Genomic DNA, 19,104 nt, shown 5'->3' with positions numbered 1-19,104 from the left:
GATAGATAGATAGATAGATAGATAGATAGATAGATAGATGATAGATAGATAGATAGATAGATAGATAGATAGATAGATAGATAGATAGGAGATAGATAGATAGATAGGAGATAGATAGATATGAGATAGATAGATAGATAGATAGATAGATAGATAGATAGATAGATAGGAGATAGATAGATAGATAGATAGATAGATAGGAGATAGACAGATAGATAGATAGATAGATAGATAGATAGATAGATAGATAGATAGGAAATAGATAGATAGATAGATAGATAGATAGATAGATAGGAGATAGATAGATAGATAGATAGATAGATAGATAGATAGGAGATAGATAGATAGATAGATAGATAGATAGATAGATAGATAGGAGATAGACAGATAGATAGATAGATAGATAGATAGATGATAGATAGATAGATAGATAGATAGATAGGAGATAGATAGATAGATAGATAGATAGATAGATAGATAGATAGATAGTGTAGATAGATAGATAGATAGATAGATAGATAGATAGGAGATAGATAGATAGATAGGAGATAGACAGATAGATAGATAGATAGATAGGAAATAGATAGATAGATAGATAGATAGATAGGAGATAGATAGATAGATAGATAGATAGATAGATAGATGATAGATAGATAGATAGATAGATAGATAGGAGATAGATAGATAGATAGATAGATAGATAGATAGATAGGAGATAGACAGATAGATAGATAGATAGATAGATGATAGATAGATAGATAGATAGATAGATAGATAGATAGGAGATAGATAGATAGATAGATAGATAGTGTAGATAGATAGATAGATAGATAGATAGATAGATAGATAGATAGGAGATAGATAGATAGATAGATAGATAGATAGATAGATAGATAGGAGATAGATAGATAGATAGATAGATAGATAGGAGATAGATAGATAGATAGATAGATAGATAGATAGGAGATAGATAGATAGATAGATAGGAGATAGATAGATAGATAGATAGATAGATAGATAGATAGGAGATAGATAGATAGATAGATAGATAGATAGATAGATAGGAGATAGACAGATAGATAGATAGATAGATAGATAGATGATAGATAGATAGATAGATAGATAGGAGATAGATAGATAGATAGATAGATAGATAGATAGATAGATAGATAGTGTAGATAGATAGATAGATAGATAGATAGATAGATAGATAGATAGGAGATAGATAGAAGGATAGATAGATAGATAGATAGATAGATAGATAGATAGATAGGAGATAGATAGATAGATAGATAGATAGGAGATAGACAGATAGATAGATAGATAGATAGATAGATAGATAGGAGATAGATAGAAGGATAGATAGATAGATAGATAGGAGATAGATAGATAGATAGATAGATAGATAGATAGATAGATAGGAGATAGACAGATAGATAGATAGATAGATAGATAGATAGATAGATGATAGATAGATAGATAGATAGGAGATAGATAGATAGATAGATAGATAGATAGATAGATAGATAGATAGTGTAGATAGATAGATAGATAGATAGATAGGAGATAGATAGAAGGATAGATAGATAGATAGATAGATAGATAGGAGATAGATAGATAGATAGATAGATAGATAGATAGGAGATAGACAGATAGATAGATAGATAGATAGATAGATAGGAGATAGATAGAAGGATAGATAGATAGATAGATAGATAGATAGATAGATAGGAGATAGATAGATAGATAGATAGATAGTGTAGATAGATAGATAGATAGATAGATAGATAGATAGATAGATAGATAGATAGATAGATAGATAGATAGATAGTGTAGATAGATAGATAGATAGATAGATAGGAGATAGATAGATAGATAGATAGATAGATAGATAGATAGATAGATAGATAGATAGATAGATGATACATAGACAGGCAGAAAGGATGGGATTCTAGAGAAAAAAAACAACTTTTTTTATATTTGGTAAAATATGGATGTCTGGATTTGCTTCCCCTTCACAAATTTCCCATCCCCGAGTCAATGAACTGTAAGTCAAAGATTATGTTATCAAATCTGCGCTAACATGAAGTAAAACAGAGCATCAATCTCCCAGGTGTGAATGTGAATTATTCATCTTACATCTCGTAGGCTGGATATTAATGTCAGGCTCTTAATGCCGCTGTAAGTGTTTCCTTTGTAGTCGTGGGGACATTAATTTACCAGGACTTTGTGCAGGATCTTTCCGCAGTTCTAGTTTAGATGAAACGACACAAAAAAAAAATTCTACTTTTTGCTGCGCAAGTGAATTTATAGAAATTTCTGATAATTTTTTGATACAAAGTTTTTCTGAAGTCTGACAAAATCTCATGAATATTGGGTGTGACCTTTGCCCTTTGGAAAGGATCCGAAAGAGGAGAAGGAAGGTGAGTATAATTTTTTTATTATTTTTTACACCACCTTTGGACCTCCCCCTACTCTGACGAGACCTCAGAATATAATAACTTAGTTCATCCGAGATGTATCCGAAATTTTTGGTTTAGTTAAAAACTGAACAATTTGGAATTCTTCCGGTTCGTTGCAAATCAATTCATCCAATCTTAGTCTGAAGAGACCAAGTTTGTGCCGAACACCAAGTTTGGGCCAAAACTCATGAATGAATGTGGTGAGGTTTCGCCCATCTCTACTTAGTGATACGTTGTAACCTTAGAACAACCACTTTGTGCGAAAACCCAAGTAACTTTCGCTAAATTTCGTAAAGTTTTCTATGTTTGTTGGCCCCATACAAAATAAAGTCAAATTTCCGTCCCAGTTCCTCAGCGCAATTACATAAAGTGACGACCGGCAGCCATTCATTCGTCTTGGATAGTTATGGGATTTGCATGATGGAAAAGGAATGTCATTGTTCATTGTGCTTGAAGAATGGATCCAAGACAAGGTCTATGTCTGGTCTGTGTCCTCTGGCAAATCTGTAACAATAAAGACATTTACAGGATGAAGGGTCCGGCTAATAAAATAGTCAAAAGTCGTCTGTTCACCGCAGGTTCGGGACGTGCAGTCCAGTAAATACAACCGCAATATAACATCCAAGGGCCGGTTGTTGAGATATCGGATTTGCAGAAATATTGTTCGTGCTAAAATATGAATTCTCATCAATTGGGGGGGGGGGGGGGGGATCTGCAAAAACCAAGATTCTGATTGTTTTGCATCTAATTCTGGATCAACCGGAACCTGGAATGATAATGAACCAGACCGGTGGAATTTTACTGAGATGTTTACAAAAGGGTTATGTATGTCTATATTATGTGGTCTATATACAGTAATATTAGTGTCAATCCTATGTGGCCTATGTAAGGAAATACAGTATTATGCGGAACAGCAATATGGTGTTGACTGTGTACAGTAATATAGTATGGTCTTTAATTGGCGGTATTATTTTGGGTAATGTGGTATTATGGAGGATATAATGTTACAGTAGTAATATGAGGACCGTGTACAGATATATTATGTATCATGTGTACAGAGGCTTTATGTGGGTTATATATTGTTACAGTGATATTATATGTGCTATGTATATGGATACTATGTTGACTATGGGCTATCTAAATAATTGTATGGGTGTCAGAAACAGTAGTATTATTTGAGACGTGATACAGCATTATTAGATGTGCTCAGTACAGTAATATTATATGGGCTGTGTATGGTGGTATTACATTGTAGTATATAATAGTATTATACTGGCTGGGTATGGCAGTATTATGTGGACTATGTAGAGTAAAATTATATTTCCTCAGTACGGTAATATTATATGGGCTGTGTATGGTGGTATTACATTGTAATAGGTTGGAATTTGTATGACCATGTTTTTTTAAAGGGGGTTGAGTCTGGGGTTTAATGTTGTACGGTGGTATTACATTGTAGTATAACATGGTATTATACTTGCTATGTATAGCAGTATTATGTGGACAGTGTACAGTGATATTATATGTGCTGAGTATAGTGGTATTACATTGCAGTACATAGTGGTATTATACTGGCTTTGCATCACAGTATTATGTGGGCTATGTAGAATAAAATTATATGTCCACAGTACAGTAATATTATATGAACTGTGTATGGTGGTATTACATGGTCATATATAAGAGTATTATATTGGCTGCGTATAGCACTATTATATGGACTGTATACAGTAATATTATATGTGCTGTGTGCAGTGTTATTACATTGCAGTATATGGCGGTATTATACTGGCTTTGTATGACAGTATTATGTGGGCTATGTAGAATAAAATTATATGTCCACAGTACAGTAATATTATATGAACTGTGTATGGTGGTATTACATGGTCATATATAAGAGTATTATATTGGCTGCGTATAGCACTATTATGTGGACTGTATACAGTAATATTACATGTACTCAGCACATTAATATTATATGGGCTGTGTATCATGGGATAGTATAGTAGTACGTAATGGTATAATACTTGCTGTATATGGCGGTATTATGTGAACACGTAAGAAGTAAAAACCTTTCTCTGGGGTCCACATTTCTTTCTGCTGTATCCATAGCTGTACTCTATAGGGCCCCCTATGTATGTACCTAGTTACAATCTGGCAGTGGTATCCATGGTGGGAGCCGACGCCATAGCAGAACAGGCGAACACATAATGAACAATTGTTCTCCCAGGTTGGTGGGGGTCTGTATGTCCCTGACATCATTGTAACACGTCCTATACGGTAATACACACAGATCCAGTCTCTTCTGTTTTCACTGCTTTCTTTCTGGGCCTTCACTTCACTATAAAACATAACTACATTTATTTACTTATTTTTCCACGTACAATAAAAAGCCGAAATAAACCGCTCCACGTCAGCCGTGAAAGCCAATGAGGTCGGAGGCAGAAGGCTGCGAATGGGAGGAACGGAGAGATTAGATGATCGGCTTTGTAAACGCTTTGACCTCGTCTCCCTTTGTCAATTAGGAGCGAGTGGGGGTTAACTGAGGTACCACTGACATAATCTGCATATTTTGGGAACAATGGGACTTGTGTTAATCCACAATGAATGTTATGTGTGTGTTCTGCTCGGGACCAAGACATCAAATGATTCTGCTCGCGCAAGCCTTTTCTTAAATATAGTTTGCACTCATTTGAATAGGGCAAATGCCCGAGGCAGAAATTTGTAGAAGGCCTGTTTATGCCTCTGAGGATGACAGTAAGGGGCTTTGATGAATTACTCAGACAGAAGCCATGTTAACACTTAGGACTCTGTATTGTGAGCGGATCCCGCCACACAGTCACATCATACGACATGACATTCCCCATTTACGATGACAACCCCTGATGTTCCAGAGGCCTCTCCGCTACTTGCTCTATTCCATTGCAATGGCGGCGCGGGATAATCAATATGATTTTGCTACGTAATAGATGCACGGAATCGCGTGCGACATCATGGTGGAAGGTCTCCTAAGAGTTGGCGGAAAGGTTATATAATAGTCCAGTATAAGGTTCCGTTTACAGTACATTTAGAGACTACGTTAGAGATATACAGTAGGGTGCAAAAGTTTTAGGCAGGGGAAAATGCTTCAAAGTAAGGGTATGTTCACACCAATATTATTTAAGTCCTAACCCCCCCCCCCCCCCTTTCTGCATCCATCCATGTTGACTATAATGTAAACGGCATGGTGGACAATTTCTTTTTTGCTAATGTAGATTGTCTGCCCTATATAGACCACAATGTATGTTTATTTTCCTATAAGTATGTCTTTGTGGAATGGGAGTAAATCCATGCAAACACGGGGAGAACATACAAACTCCTTGTAGATGTTGTTCCTGGCAGGATTCAAACCCAGGACTCCAGTGCTGCAAGGCTGCATTACTAACCACTGAGCCACCTTGTTGCCCCACTTTCTGTATACATGTTTGTATATATTTTTTATGTGACCGAGAGCCTGGTGGAATGATCTGACCATCTTGGGAGATTTGCCAACTCTTCCTCAGACTCTGGGAGGTGACTCCTTTTTTGGGGGAGCTTCTTGGACATTTTGGGAAATTGGTAAGTATGGTCGATTGTTAGGGCAAGTTTGTTAAAGTAGCACCCTAACTAAAATGTTTATCCAATGTCCTGTTCGAAGGTACGTGATGTGAAATGTAGTGACGTGATCCCTCTTAAGAGTGGCTATAATTGCGAGTTATCCATTTCTATCTGCTCCTTCACTGTGTCATGTGACCAACAATAAGACTCACAATGTCTTATGTACGGGTAGGAAGTAAAATTCTCCATTCATTCCTCACATCAAGGCTCTCATAGGCATGAATAGAGAGATGGACTTCCTATCCACAAGTACGACGCTGTGTCCATTGGAGAATCTAATAGCTGGTCGTGTGAGAAACCTGATCGGTCAGCAGAATTCTGAACGCAGCTCTGGAGTACATTACAAGGTTCAACTCAATATGAGATAGATAACATACTTAAATGTATTTACAAAGTCACTTAGTCAACTTCTTAAGTGGCTTAAATCCATGTATATAAACAGTAAGATGGAGCTCAAAGTGAGATTGAAGGTGGAGCTGCCGTTACCAATGGAAGAAGCTTTGTAGACTCAGATAAAATTTACGATATTTATGAAAAGAAAAACATGAAAGGAAAGATATAAAATGTCCATTGTATATAATGGCATTAGGACAAACTGGCTGGTTCGTAGGAAGAGACATAGCAGAGCGACAGCCTTGTCTCTGTATTGGGAGATTTATTTGTATCTTCATGTCAAATCCTGGCTAAGACCTTGTGATATCTCACTGTTGTAGGTGGTAGGTGAGGGAGCGCAGCATTGGATGCATTGACCTTCACTATGGCCCGCAGCAGACATGATCTTAATGTTTACCAGTATGGAGGATATACCCCAGTTATTCCAGCCTGGCATTGTCCCCTATATTAAGGAGCATGGGAAGAATATGCAAATCTGTCTTCCATGATGTAATTATTGGAGGAATATGCAAATCTGTCTCCCAAGATGTAAACAGGGAGACAGTGCCTCTGTTACGCTGCTCTCTATGGGAAGTACCCTGAACATCATGCCCAACTTTCCCAGAAGCCTTTACTGCATAATGATGTTCATGGGTGCTTCCCATAGAGGGCAGCATAACAGAGGCACTGTCTCCCTGTTTACAACTTGGGAGACAGATTTGCATATTCCTCCCATTATCCCTTGCAGTGGAGCGACTATGGCTGTATAAGTCTCCACACACCTGAATAGGTGGTCTCTCCCTAAGGATAGACGTTATCACCATAATATGATGTAATTAGGAAGTCAGGTGCCTCAGTCATGCAGTCCAATAAAGGGCACTCCCTGAGGATGTGCAAGTCTGTCTTCCATGATGTAATTAGGAAGACAGAGCCTCAGTCATGCAACCCAATAGAGGGCGCTACCTTTAACATCATGCCCGACTGGGCTGATGAGATGCAATATCATCAAAACAGCTGTCCTTGTCTGAGAGACTACCTGGTAAAATCCCACATCATTGCAAGCAAAGGCCTCTGGGAAGGTCGGCATGATGTTAAAGGGAGCGCCCTCTATTGGGTTGCATGACTGAGGCTCTGTCTTCCTAATTACATCATGGAAGACAGACTTGCACAACCTCAGGGAGCGCCCTCTATTGGTGTGCATGACTGAGGCTCTGTCTTCCTAATTACATCATGGAAGACAGATTTGCATATTCTTCCCATGTTCCCTTGCACAGTGGAGCGCTAATGGCTTAATAAGACTCCACACACCTAAATGGTGGTCTCTGACGATATCCCCCTAACTATATTAAGGAGGTGCACATTGAAAATAATCCTTCAACCTATAAGTTTAGGGCAGAAATAAGCCAAGATACCAATTTTCTACATTCAGTTGTGATTTCACCAACCAGACGGGATGGACTTTCCTGATGCCAAAGATATAGAGACTCCAGCACACTTGCTTGTTATGCACACTTCTAATAAACAGATGTAATCACTTTATTTTTCCTCTTTCTTAGACTCGTCTTGATACATGTAGCACAAGATTTTCAAGACCAGATGATTTTATGATATTGTATCACAATGTGATGTGCTATACATGTCTATTTGCGGCCGCCCAGTGGTTCTGTTATGAATTGCAGTGATCTCAAGGCTTTTGTTAGGATGTCACAACATTGTCTGGAATTGTTTCTTGAGAAATTTAGCCGAGGTGTACACATTTGTTGTATTTATCAAGGCCCTGATACAATTTAGGGCACATTCTGCTTGATTTGTGCAGGAAGGACAGACTATCATTTTTTTTAAGAGGCCTTCAGACATTGCCCTGATTTTACAGACAGCGGGTTATTAACCTACCATGTCGCCTGTTGACTTTGAACACCCCCAAGGGCATTGTTTTATCCATCTCCCAGGTATTTACCCTTCAACTCCTATATATGAATCTAGACTTTGCTTTGGGAAAACTTCCAGGTTGCCAGTTCTCGAAGTGTTGATTGGTCTAGGGCCAGAGAGACACCTATGTGAAGCACTAGAAGGACAGGAAAAGTAACACTCAGAAATGGGCAGAGGTCTAAGGCTAATAGAATGCACACAAAGGCACAAACAAGCAGAAAGTCAGGAACAAGCTGAGGTCAGGAACAGTAGATTGAGTGAACCTTAAAGAAGCAGAGCAGGGAAGAAAGCCGGGAAGATTCCTGAGTAAGGGGAGGGACTGCTAGCAGGAAGGGACAGTAAGCTACAGGTGCGTTTTGTCACCCAGATTGCTGGAAGGAATGGGACCTTCCTTGGTTAAATAAATGTTGGTTACACATAGTGACCTGACTAGGTAGACCACCAAAAGGAATGGAACCCTCCACCACTTGACAAACTATGTCATGATAAAGAAGGGTAGAGAATGTCTCCAATCTTTAATCTTGCAAGAGATAAACTGTTTCCAGAGGTGTCTCGCAAGAAACATACACCCTACTCCCCATTCAGAACACATGCATGCTCAGCCAAGGGTGTATGTATAGGTCAGGAGGAAGAGCTGCCAGAGGAACAAATCTTTGGCCAACAGCTATGGAAGGACTATGGGCACCATTTTTGTTGTGGGTCGAAGACAACACCAAGTCTTAAGGCTTTGCCTGGGTTTTCCCATAACACCTTCCTGTCCAGCTTGCTGTTATTAAAAGCCGCGCTGATGAACACTGCAAGCCGTAATAGTTTTATTAAAAAATAATGAACTCTTTTTACATCTCCTTTATGTTTTTATAGATTTAATTACCTGGAAACATTTTTATGATACTTTTTGTGACTGTAATTGTGAACATCTCCAGAAGCTTTTTTACATCACCTGTAAAACATCCTGCACTTGAGGATTAACGGCCCCCTTAATAGGAAGGCATAAGATTAGGTTTTGCAGACTATTAGTAAATAAGGTCCCCGTTACCCTTCCCCATTAATAGCGTCTTACCATTTTTTATTTCATTTGCTACCGCTGGGCCAGATCATAGTAAATAGCAATAAATCCTGGTTGCTAAATCAAACTTACTGCCAAAGTATTATATAGTTTTTCTAATGCTTCTTAGAAATGGAAACATTTTGTCTCGTATAAAGAAGAAATATTTTTATACTGTGTCCCATTCACAGACCACATCAGAGGTGTACTAAGAATAGAACAGATCAAATATATTTTATGGAAATATAATGAGAAAGGGATGTGTTCCCGAAACGCACTCCGAACAATGGAATGTAACATAGTCAGTTGGCCTTCAGTGCTCCTAACAAATTTCTCATGTGAAAGAAACAATTCTGGCTTCAAGAAACGTTCAACCTCACCAGGAAATTTTTTTTTTTTCCTGCGTAAAATACACACTGGAAGAAAAAAAAAAAAAGGAAGTGCGGAAGTTGACCATTAAATGCATGGTAAGGAGCGCGAAACGTGGGCACCATCTGAAAAGAGTTTACGGATTTCCTAATTGGTCGTAAAATGAGGTTATCACAGAAAGACGATCTGAAATTTTGTAAAATATTGTAAGATGTTGAACAGCTGGTTTGTAGGTGGAGGAGGAAACGGGAAGAAAAGAACGGAGAAAACATCCTTCTATTTTGGTTGTCTAGGACTTGAAGAATGTTGGTCTTCTCAGTTGTTGTGGCTGACCCTTCAGCCAACTAATCCTGGGCGTTGGTTAAAATATACCATGTAAGTTTGGGATTCTGAATGGAGTAGAGCGTTGGAGCAACAAAACCCTGGAGAGCGGATGGTGCACAAAGTATCAAGGCACAGGGAGTCTCCATGTGTGAGCAAGGGTCAACTGAGAAAAGGCCAGAGAGAAGGGTGCGGATTAGAGATGAGCGAACAGTTCGATATTCGTTTCGAGTAGCCCCTCAATATTCGACTACGCGAATCGAATATCTAACCCTAATATAGTCTATGGGGGGAAAATGCTTGTTTCAGGGGTAGGCAACGTTCGATCAAATTATACTTACCAAGTCCACGAGTGAGGGTCGGGCTGGATCCTCTGAGCAGTTTTCTCCGTGCAGCGTTTCGCGGTGTCTTCCGGCTCTTCATTCACTCTGCCAGGCATCGGGCCTGGGCAGAGCCGACTGCGCATGCCCGCACTACAAGCGGACATGCGCAGTCGGCTCTGCCCAGGCCCGATGCCTGGCAGAGCGAATGAAGAGCTGGAAGACGCCGTGGGGAAGCTGAACGGAGAAGACTTCTAAAGGTAAGAGACGAACCAGCGTTGATTGGCCGACTGTATAGCATTCAGCCAATCAATGCTGGTTCTGCATCGAACTTTTACATTCGAACAACGAGTGGTACTCAATCGAGTACAGTATTTCGAATACCATAGTAATCAATCGAATACCTACTTGCTCAGCTCTAGTGTGGAGCCCAGAGTACGGTCGAAACTGGGAAAGTATGTAACGTTCTTCAAGAATCTGGTAAGGGACAGTGGGATTCAACAAGGATCATTGAACCGCATTCCAAAAAGGTTATGCTTCTATGCAGTTTAATAGTGACATGATTACAACGTTTCGGCTTAGGCCCCCTTCATCAGGCAAATTGTTAGAAAATTGTGAATGACAATCCGTAATGGGCAAATGGATGGTTTGTTGGAAACCCTCAACGTTTCCATCCAACTTATCTGTTGGTTTTTTTACACCGAAGGGATTGTATCCAAGTAAGGACTTGTACAGACAAGATCTTGGATATTTCAGCTGGTTACCCACTTGAGTGGATACAAGCCAAATGACCACACGGTCCATGCGAGGCCAAGATCCGGGATGCAATTCTTTGAAGTAGCGCCAACATCATCTTCCTGTATCCTGCCCAAGTTGCATGTTCTTCCCGTGCTCTTGTGGGTTTTCTTCAAGTATATAGTCTAATTTCCTCTCACATTTGTAGGCCATGCTTAGGCATACCAAAGTGAACCCTAGTGTGAGACACAAGGATATTAGAATATGAGACCATCTGGGAGCAAGATGGAACGTCCATGTCCTCGTACAGTAGTCCGACCACCCACAGTCTGATAATCTGTACGCTCCATTGTAAAACCAGATACACATTTGTGAGTTTATCTCCAACTTTCCAATTTTGGCAGAAAGGAACGAGTAAGCAATCGAGAGCGCAGCGCTCTAAATATTTTATAAATTAAATATATTGTTCAGTTTAGCAAAAGGAGGCACTTAACAAGGAGATCTGTCTCATCACTTTAACACCCTAGTAAAGTACTATTGTAAAATCTCATTGCGTGTATCTAAAGATCTAATATATTCTTGGTAAAAGTTAATGATTACGTTACATATTTGTTTATTTTGCATAATTGCGGAGACCATTCATTTATTAAGGTCATTTTTCTTCATTAACTTTGCACTGTTATTCATGAAAAACATTAATTTTACCACCGAGGCAATCGAGATCTTACTGCACAAATAACAGAAACAGAGTCTACTGTTAATTTTATTTTGCTTAGCCGGCTGTACGGTGCGGGGCTCCCTAAAGGTTCGCAGGCATATTTACATGTAAAATAAATTAAGTTATTGAAAAACTATTTAGTTAGATTTAGAAAGAACGGTTTTAGTTTGATCTTCTCTAGATATCTCCCTGTAGGGCCACTTCGTAATCATCCAAATACATCCAAAAACATATGGTATCAGTCTCGCGCAGATCTAAATCTCCTCTAGATTGTTCTATGTTCTTTAGAAAGTGCCAACAAATATTAGATATGAGAAACAAATGGGAGAGAGGAAGAAGAAGACGAGCTGTTTGATGAGCCCGGATGGGTGCGAGGGACTGGAAGTGGTTAATGAAGTTCTTCACCTTGAATTTTTTTTTTGTTTCAATTGCATATGGAATTTACAGGATGCCCTCCAGAACTTTTTTTTTATTGATTATATACCCCCCTCCCTTCCCCCAATATATGTAATTCAGCCATTATTACCTTATTTAGTCACTTCTAGCTGAAATCTTCTATTCCGTTAGGTTATGTAACTTTCACTCTGATCTCATAAAATCTACAGAAGTTAATCTGAGTTCTCTGATTTCCTGTATGACGGACTGTACCACTCAGTCTGTCCACAGGGGGAGGCAAAAACTTCTATCATTAACTACGGAAGAAGGACAGTTCCTGTTACACAGCTATAATAAAGGAGCTCACAGCTCAGGCTCCTTGACCATATACGTATAATCTCTTAGATGTATTATTTATATAGAGGTAAGGATACATTCACTGTCCTCCAGCTGGTACATACAGTACAGTCTCTAACTTTTTAAATGTCCTCCAGCGGGTACATGCAGTGCAGTCTCTAGCTGTTTCACTGTCCTCCAGTAGTTACATACACTACAGTCTCTAGCTTTTTAACTGTCCTCCAGCGGGTACATACAGTACAGTCTCTAGTTGTTTCACTGTCCCCCAGCAGTTACATACAGTACAGTCTCTAATTGTTTCACTGTTCTCCACCAGCTACATACAGTACAGTCTCTAGTTATTTCACTGTCCTCCAGCAGGTACATACAGTACAGTCTCTAGTGGTTTCACTGTCCTCCAGTAGTTACATACAATACAGTCTCTAGCTGTTTCACTGTCCTCCAGCAGGTACATACAGTACAGTCTCTAGCTGTTTCACTGTCCTCCAGCAGGTGCATACAGTACAGTCTCTAGCTACCCATGTAATGCTTTGCTAATTTATTATGGGACTGATAGCAGAGCAAAGAGAACTGGAAATATAGAGGCCAAAATGGTGTCTGATCAGAAGGTGAGGAGACGCTGGATAGTAGGAGTATAAGGGCAATATACATGATGATATTTTTACTGGAGTGTTCCTTTAAGCCTTTGAATTGTGCTGCCCCCTAAACCTGCACCCAGTGGGAGGCTACGTCATAAGAAGTATAACCCCTATTATTGTAACATGAATCTAATATTAAGTGGTGACCACCCTGTACATGTATATATTTAGCGTGGCGGTGTAATTTACTGGGTACAATCGTTCCATGCTGATACATGGTAATAAAACTAAAAATAAGACGCGGCGTAATACAGACAGTTTATTTATGCTGTTGCATACACAACAATGGCGTTGCTCTGTAATATATTTTTTTATTTCGAGTGAGCGGGGTATTTGTGTAAGGTTTTCCCAGATATATTTAGAGCCGCGTCTCTCAACGTAGATGTGACAGCCAGGCCGCTCCATGAAGACACCAGGGCTGGATTATTAGACGTTAGTTTGGAATGAAACGGCTTTTTTCATTCATAGTATAAACAAGTTTGTTGGACTGGTAATCCCACATGTCAGATGTGCTCACTGTTTTATATTAATCAGGGCAGTTTGATGATATTTAAAGGTACGAGACGCAATTAAAGGCTGACTAGTTATAAACTGCTGCCGGTACCTCCCGGACTGAATATAACCCCCAGAACAGATTTATTAACTAAACAGACACAAGACGGATTGCCGGTAATGGCTCACTTTCAGCTCCTTGTACTCTAAGCTAAGTGGTAGCAGGAGGGGAGGGGGGGGATTATTCAAGCAGTCCCAAGCCATTAGGGGTCTACTACTTTTTACCCCCGAGTCCCCGGTTATTTTTCGGCACCATCTTAACACTGATTTCAATTAATACTTAGTAACAATATTTATGTTAGAAGAATTATTATATGTCTATGACCTATCCTTAGAATATGTGAGGGTCCGAGACACCCACAAATATTGTAGAGGTTGTGTTCACTTGGATGGGACTGAACTTCTGCTGTACCATGTGACCACTGAACATCATGGACGTCATCGGCACAAGGAAGAAGTTGTGATTCTCGTGAGTGTGGTGGCCTCTTCGAATAGTTGACTGGCAGGGTCCCCGGGGTCACCAAGTACATATGTGATGAGCTATCTTGAGGATAGTCAGTAATATATTAGTCCTAGAAAACACCTTCAAATTACCCCAAAATTTCTAAGATTTGGTCAAAATAAATGGTGCTTTCACAGGGACGTAATAAAAGTGTTGCAAAACCTAGACCTCCATGGGCTGAATTGGGCTGGACGTAGCCGTACTCATATGGGGGCTCCAGACTGTTCTCCGACAGATGATTTTGGGGGAAGGAAGGACTTGGTGTGGTGAATTTTAAGATGGCTAAACTGATGAAGTTAGAACTGGATTCAACCTGAATTTTTCAAAAGTTTGGGGTTTGACCTGAACCCCAATTTTTTGGGGGGTTGTCACTTATGAAACAATGTGATTGAGCCTCAGTGGTGACCATCGCCACAATGCAGAGACCCAATTGAATGGGAAACCAAGGAATGTGATGTTAGCCACAGGCCAGAAGAGACATGAAGAGGATGCCAGGAGATTCTCAGATACAATGAGGATGCCCAGGAGAGGTGAGTATAATTGTTTTACTCACCTTCCTTGGGCCTTCACTTCTTATAAAATAAACCGGAGGACCAAACCTCACAAATATTTTTCTAAACAAATCTCAAGGCACTTGCTGTCTCTAGAGCAACATCCAATTCTTTAGTTGTCAGGGGACAGAAGGGATACTAGGTCTTCTTAGGGAGATATTGCCTTGAACAGGCCACCTTGAAGTGTGTAGAGTCTTACAGACCATACATGCATTACTAGGAATTCTGGGAGAGGAATATGCAAATAAGTTCTCACAAGTTCTCTAGCACCATCTTTTGGAAGGTATCTTACTAGTGAGCAATGTTTGGGATTAAAGCCAAACCATAACATGTCCTCCAAATGGAAGAGATTCCCAGTTGTAGACAGCGGTTTTTGGGGTTACCGCCCTACATCAGCACAAAGCAGGGCACTTGGTATGAGGTTGTTAGGGGAAATAAACCACCATCAAAAGTGTGTGCCAGTGAGTTGTTCCCCCCTCTAATGAGAACACATGCATGCTCAGCCTAACCATACATGCATGTAGAGGGGAAGGGGGGGTTGGGAAAGTTGACAGTATTTGGGTTCCTTTAGTTTCCTGCACCCCATTGTATTGTGGCTCAGTTATACAGATACTGCAGCCATCGAAAACATCCAAAAAGTGCTGTACTCTAGTATGTTTTATTATGTATGTAATATGTTGTATTATGTATGTAGTATGTTGTATTATGTATGTAGTATGTTGTATTACATATGTAGTATGTTGTGTTATGTATGTTGTATTATATATATAGTATGTTGTATCCTGTATGTAGTATGTTGTATTATGTATGTAGTATGTTGTATTATATATGTAGTATGTTGTATTATGCATGCAGTATGTTGTATTATAAAAGTAATATGTTGTATCATATATGTAGTATGTTGTATTATGCATGTAGTATGTTGTATTATGCATGTAGTATGTTGTATTATATATGTAGTATGTTATATTATGTATGTAGTATGTTGTATCATAAAAGTAGTGTATTATATATGTAGTATGTTGTATTGCATATGTAGTATGTTGTATTATGTATTATGTATGTTGTATTATGTATGTAATATGTTGTATTATATATGTAGTATGTTGTATTATGTATGTACTATCTTATATTATGTATGCAGTATGTTGTATTACGTATGTAGTATGTTGTATTACGTATGTAGTATGTTGTATGTTGTATTATATATGTAGTATGTTGTATTATGTATGCAGTATGGTGTATTACATATGTAGTATGTTGTATTATGTATGTAGTATGTTGTATTATGTATGCAGTATGTTGTGTTACATATGTAGTGTGTTGTATTATGTATGTTGTATCTTGTATTATATATGTAGTATGTGGTATTATGTATGTATTATGTTGTATCATGCATGTAGTATCTTGGATCATGCAGGTATCTCCACAAACAGGTATTGCTAGTACGAAGAATGTCTCTTTAGTAAGATATTGTCCATAGACCTTGCAGTGCTCATGATCTATTGATATTTTTTTGTGTTTTATAAATTTGTTTTTGTCTAAAAAAAAATATATATATATATATTCCGCAAATATAGACTTGTGCTATAGATATAGCAATGGAAACCAAGCGCTAGGGTTCACATCCTGGGGCAGATGATGAGCTGTGGAGTTTAGAGTCCTGGAAATGGTGCAATTTTGCATTCTCATAGGAAAATAAAAATTTTTAATTTTCCTGAAAAAGTTTCAATGTGGCATCAAATAAACCCCATTGGTACCAAACTAACAAAAATCTACTGTACATGCATTTATTGTATGAAGAAATTCTCATATCTGTCCCCTCTGCTCGATTTTTGCAGAATTCTGGCACCACCTCCACTTTTTCATACCGCTCCGCTCTCTCCAGAGGGGATTTTCAGAAATTGCTTGTCTCTGCCATGAATTCGCTTCGTAGAGATCTATTCACATGGGATGTGGTGAAACCTTTAAGCTTTTTCACCTGAGATGTAATTCAATTTGTATCCTGTGCTCCTTAGGTGAATGTCTCATCCCGGAACAAAGAGATGGTAAAATTCAATAAGGGAGGATGACACCGTCAGAGGTTTGGGATTTCCAGGGTTCCAGTCGCACATGTTTTACATCTGTTTTCTCACAGTCTTGTACAAAACAAAGGTGGGAACGGTTACAATGGAGCTCGGAAAAGTTAGCAGTGTCTTGAGATTCGCTCTATTAGGATGTTATTGTCATATTGTGTTATTAGAATGGTAAAGGGGACCTCCGGACAGTAACAAAATTGAAGACTTTTCTAGAATGGCAATTTACAAAAGAAATACTTCACCAATCCCTGGTTGTTCCAGGTCTGATTTTTCCCAGGTCGCCCACTGGTCCACTACGGGTTCCATCTCAACAAGGCAACATGAGCCAATCACTCAACTGATATCCCGTCACCCCTATTCTGATACTTTACTGGTCACCCACTAGTATCTAATTTTGGTTCCATCTCAACAAGACAATGCGACCAAATCACCTAACCAATCTCCCATCACCCCCATTCTGATACTTTACTGGTCACCCATTAGTATAATCTAACCAATTCCCTGCTACTTCCATTCCATAGTTTCCCAGGTGGCCCGCTACTTCCAGATCCTTCTTGACAAGGAAAGTACCAGAAGTGAGGAAGGCTAAACTAGAGGGGGTACAGAAAGCATTGGAACAGCAGTGACAGGGGATCGGCTAGGTTAGTATAGGAGATACAAATCTGATTACTGGGACCCTCATGGATCACCAACTTCTTTGCAACCTTCGATAATCGTTGCTCCACTGATTCCAGCGCAGTTGGAATTTTTTCTTTAGCCCCCACCATTCCCGAGCAATCATTCCTGTAAATTTGCTACTACAAAATATACAAAGTAGACAGTCTACGGTCAGTTGGGTGGTGCTTGGTTGGAACAAGGAACCAGGAATGGCCCACCTGACAGTAGAAAGCCTATCTGGTTTATTGGGTTGTTAAACTACTAGATCTGACTGCTCAGGAATGGTGGGAACTAGAGAAAAAAATCCAACTGTGGTAGAATCAGTCCAGCAGCATTTATTGAAGGATGCAAAGAGTTGGAGTTTGAGAAGATGCCTTTGGTCTCTGAAGTCCTCTTCTCCATGTAACCTCCGAGAACAATCTAAGGAAGTGTCAGAATTTTGGGGCTTTTCACCTATTAAATCCTCCCTCCATGATACTAATATGATTAAAGGTGTCTAGGAATTGGAGCAAACTGTGTGGAGGCCAGGGGACATGTCAAATAAAATGAAACTAAATAAAAAGTTCCATTGTCCACCACCATTGTCCATTCAGGCTTGGGCCATAACCTTGTTGGAAGTTCTGCACCATATGTGACCGTTCCTCTGGCCTCTGCACGGCTTGTTCCAATTCCTGAACAACCCCTTTAAGCCTATTCATCGATATGCAATATACTATTATATATGCAAATGTCTCCAGCATTCTAGTAACTTTTTGAAGAATATGGCGCCATTTGGATGTCTCCTAAGCCCATCCATCCCACGACACTTTTGATCATTTTCCCCCAATGTGTCGAAAATGCAACTGGTTCCAAAAATCTAACATAGTACAAGCGATGAGCTTTATAGTTAATTTACCCTTCGTAGTCACAATATTTTTACTCTGCCGGTCTAATAAATAATTTGGCGGAGATCGGCACGTCCTCCTCACTTGTCTCTACGACTTTTTCTCAGTATCTGTTCTTCAGAGAACATAATCATCTATGTAAACAGTTTTGGAAAGTCACTTAAGTCATCACCTTGTGAATCTTCCTGGAAATTTACAATTTCTGACCCCCCCTCCTCTCGCCCGCCCCTTTAAGCGACGGAAAAGCTCGGCCATACTTAATAGAATTAACCGTGGGAACTATTTTTAGCAAAAGTTCAACTTTATCCATGTATTTTAATGTGGGAAAAGTGTGTCCTTTCCTTCAGCTCATGTTTGATGTATTCCAGCCCTCCTGTGAGTATGTTTGAGTATCTGAGGGGCTCTGGAGAAGACGAGAACTTCCTCTTGGATTCTCTCTGTTTTCTTTCGTGAAAATGACATTCCTAAGCTGTTTCACTTTCTGACAGGAAATGGAGCCTTGCCAAAATGATTAAAGTCCAAGAAAACATAATAGTTCCAAAGCTTCAGCCGATCTGTAGGAGCTGCGAGCCTGACATGGTGTCAAACAAATGGGAATTATTGTTTCAT

Source organism: Leptodactylus fuscus, chromosome 8 (genome assembly GCF_031893055.1).
Source record: "Leptodactylus fuscus isolate aLepFus1 chromosome 8, aLepFus1.hap2, whole genome shotgun sequence".
NCBI classification, from domain to species: domain Eukaryota; kingdom Metazoa; phylum Chordata; class Amphibia; order Anura; family Leptodactylidae; genus Leptodactylus; species Leptodactylus fuscus.
This window is presented reverse-complemented; position numbering follows the sequence as displayed.